The following is a 4,295-nucleotide window of genomic DNA, read 5'->3' on the forward strand; positions in this document are numbered from 1 at the left end:
TATTAATAATATTACTAAATTCATTCATGTTCCTGAGAGAGAAATATGAAGACTTTAGCTCCACCTCCTGGCCTGCTGCTTACATGCTCACTAGGATGGAAAGGAGGAAAAGAGTATGTCAAAAAAGAGAGATTTAAGGGGCTCAGTTTCTATTAAGAAATAATCAATATAAAAAAACGTCAGACACACACTCACGCACATACACACTGTGCTGCATTATGGAGTCTAACCATGTGCGTATGAGCCTATTCTGTCTTCCCAGATATTACACACAGTGCTAATTTGGACCTGTTGGATTGTTTCTTTTTGTTAGTATGTATGCATATGTAGTACCACACCTCCCTATAACATAAACACTCACCAGAGCTCTGCAGCCTAAAACACATTTTTTCCAGAGGCCATTATGAAATTATGATGAATCATTATGAGCCATACATAAAACTTTTGACAGGACACCTTGAATAGCAAAATTGTTTACATTTTTATATATGGATTTGAGTGGAGTGAGTAAGCCGCAAAACACAGGAACACAACCGGAAATGTCATACTTTTTTAGTTAAAAAAAATGGTATAATGATTTAACCAGGAAATGGTTTGACTCAAAACACTTTTACACTTTGGTTTTTGTTCACAAATGACATGACAACGTTCATTAATAACCTTAAGGTGCCTGTAGTTAGTTAAGGTTAGCTGTTTCCTAGCCAGGTTAGCTATTTGTGCTAAGCTATGCTAACCAGCTTCTGGCTCCAGTTTTATATTTGATGGACAGACATGAGAGTGGTGTCAATTTTCTCATCTAACTCTCAACAGGAAATAAAATGTCAAACTAAACCTCTAAAAGGGAGTAAAAGGAAAAAGGAGGACACATTGCTGGAAACAAAACGCCTTGATAGATATATTGCGATGGAGTTAACTACAGAGGAGAGTCGAACAGAAACCAGAGAAGGAGAGAGGCAGTAGATAGAGAGGCGTAACGTGAGAGAAGAAAAACTAAAATACAGACTGGAGTGGGAGTTGACACGGCAATAGGGAGGAGGTGGTAATATGGAAAATGTGCTGCTCGCTACCGACTTTGTGCAACGCCTCAGTCATAGAGATTGTATGATTCACTAGAGGACCGCTGACCCATCTGGAACACAGCTGCAAGTGTGTGTGTGTGTGTGTGTGTATGTGTGTGCACATCAGTGTCTGTATGACCTACGTGTGGGAGATAAAGTCACCATGTGTAACATCTTTTGTTTTTTTCCTGAGAATGGTTTATCCAACTCCACCTTACACAAGTAATTTACGAATATATTTACACACATAACCTACACATTCTCAGTTGATAGATCAGGTGGTGTACAGCCCTCAAACTCACCACCAACCCAGCTGTCACCCAGAGAATTTCTGGGAATGTCCCAGAACATCCTGGGACATTCGGGGGCGTGGGAGGGGGTTATGCCAGGAAACCTTCTTATCATGATCGATTTTTAAGGAGAAGCTCACAAGAACTATAAAGACAGATTACTCTCTTTTGCTCTCTTTACAGCCCTGTTTTCTTTGTACACCATCAGTCACACCTTTTTCCTCATCTCTAAAAATACTTCCATCATTCCTGTTTATATATGTGTCTCTTATACCTGGAGGCACAACACTTATTCACATAAAGTTTTATGTTCATATTTTCAAACAGTACGGGAAAAGGCATTTAGGAACGTAACACTACACAAGTTTATAACAATAATAGTAAATAACAAGTTTGTCTAGGATTGCTGGAGTGTTAACTTCCCCAAATCCAATTAAGATTAGTTCTAAGCCACTAACATTACCAAATATTATATATATTATAATATATATGTCAGAGTAAACTCTCCAAACTCTTACTGTAGCACCATGTACACTTCTTCAGGATGTACTGAAATCCAAAGCGTGACAGGCCTGCTGTGCCTCGTTATGGTTGCTAAGCTGCGATTGGACAGTTACTTCTTAGGGGAGGGTTTTAGCAATCTGTTAATTGTCAAAAATGTGTTAAATTCACATTTACGCACACAAACACCAGCATAGTGCTCTTTTGGTGTTTTGTTTTTTATACTTTAACATATGAACACCCTGAAGCATGCTGTTGTTATCCAGCATTGCAAAACCTGTCCATACACACGGAGACATCTCCACACACACATGCAGCCACAATGAAACACGCCATTGTTGTCCTGGTGATGCTCCCCAGTGCATGTCAGCGAGGCTGTCTGCTTTTCTGGTGTCAGACCCATCTATTCTTCACGCCAGCGGCTTCATGACCTACTGCCTAGCGTGCCTCTGTCTGCATGCATGTGGGTGTGTGTGTGTGTGTGTGTGTGCTTGGAGGCTCCCGGACTGCCAGCTGTACTATCAGCATGCCCAGAGAGTGCCTTGCCTTGCAGGATAGAGAAGACAGCGAGGGGCCGTGACCCACCTCTTTCCACGCTAACACTTCCATGTTAACACGAGCCGTGCATGCATGTCTGTCTGCGTGTGTGAAAGAGGCAAGAGAATAGGCCTGGGTATGTGTGTGTGTGTGTGAGAGGGAGAGACAGCGGGAGAGGGAGAGAGGGGGGGGGCAGAGGTGACTTGGAGGGCTTTCACATTTCATTAGGACAGTGGTTCACACATGTAAACACACACACTAGCACTCACACACTTTCCGCCCGCCTCGTCCACTCCTCATTTAGCATCCTATTCACTAACACGTTTACCCCTCTCCCCACACGCTCACATGCAGACACGCACAGCACTCTTCTCATAAGACCTTGGCCCCTGTCTCACCCAGTGGCACACAGACACACACACACATTTACGCTCTCTCATGAAAATCTGTCAGCCTCTAACAGGGAATTGGACAGTAACTCTGATTCACACATGCACCTTGAAGATATGATCAGAGTGGCACGCACACCAGCAGACAAAGTCTTTCCATATTCACAGTCTTACATGCATACACGGATGCAGCACATCATGCAAATATGTTTTTATTTTTTTACCATGCCATCAGTAGCCTGCACACAATTCCTTCTTGACATACATACACACACACACACACACACACATTAGCTATAAGTGGTATTTAGCATGCAAAACTCGCAGCTCTCACATACATAAAAACAGGGTATGCCAGTTGCATGTCAGAGGAGCCAGATATCATTTGGAGGGAATGTCTTTGATCTTGCATTGACAGAGACGCATAGTCTGATGGGCAAACATCAAGACTCTGAGGAGTTGAGGAAAAGTGTTTATCACCAGGATGAAGAAAAAATTATAAAAAGTAAATTATTTATTTTGTTTTTAGTTATTGCTTTTTAAAATAGATTATTTCCATTAGAGAAAAAACATGGAGCTTAAAATAAATTACTCAGTATGTAAAATACACATGATTCAATACAAAGAGATAGTCTTTTCTTAAAAACACAAGATACTTACTCATAACCAGTTTAAGATTTTATGAAGACTAATGCACTCAAAATGATCACCATCACACTCTTCCATTCATGATATGATACCACACATATTCATAAGTTAGCATGGAATATTTAATTGGATTTTTTAAAAATGTATGTGACTTTAAAGGATATTTTCGCAATTTTTCAAGTCTGTCTTAAAACAATAGTTAAGTGCCCAAATGAACAATTGAAACAGGTTTTTCATGCTATAATCATTCCTCCTAATCTTATTGGCCTCCCTACTGTGTTTTCAATGTAAATGATTCATTGACATCATTTCAAGTGTAAATGTATTAAAAAGTTTATCCAACAAGAGGTTTCAGCAGTTTAACTTAATCAAATCATGTGGAAATCAAAAAACATTTTTAATACAAAATTCCCTCTTTTACTGACACACAAATAATATGAACAGTCAGAGGTCCTGCAGGGTCTTATTGGTCATGCCACAAACGTATGTTGATGTGAGCAAACATGGCATGACAATACTGAAAAAAACAGGAAGACGTGAGAGTCACACATTTTTTGCGATGGAGACTTCAGAGAAATCTTTTAGCTCAAGTAGTAGTAAATTGTAATTTAGTTGTTTTGGAGTCTGTTGCAGCTGATAAACTGATTTTGAACTCAAATGCCACACACAGCATTAATATTGGAGTCTGCAAAAAATGTATATGATTAATGACAATTCATTGATAACATTTGAGCAATTGCTAACATGTTAACATTCAATAGGACAATGATCAGGCAGTTAAGCCACTTTCATAAAAAAAAGTTTGTCATTACAGTGAAATATTTTTCAAAGGCCAATGAAAAATATTGGCCTACTATTGCTGGTAGGAAACA

This window comes from Scomber japonicus, chromosome 6 (assembly GCF_027409825.1).
Source record: "Scomber japonicus isolate fScoJap1 chromosome 6, fScoJap1.pri, whole genome shotgun sequence".
NCBI lineage: Eukaryota > Metazoa > Chordata > Actinopteri > Scombriformes > Scombridae > Scomber > Scomber japonicus.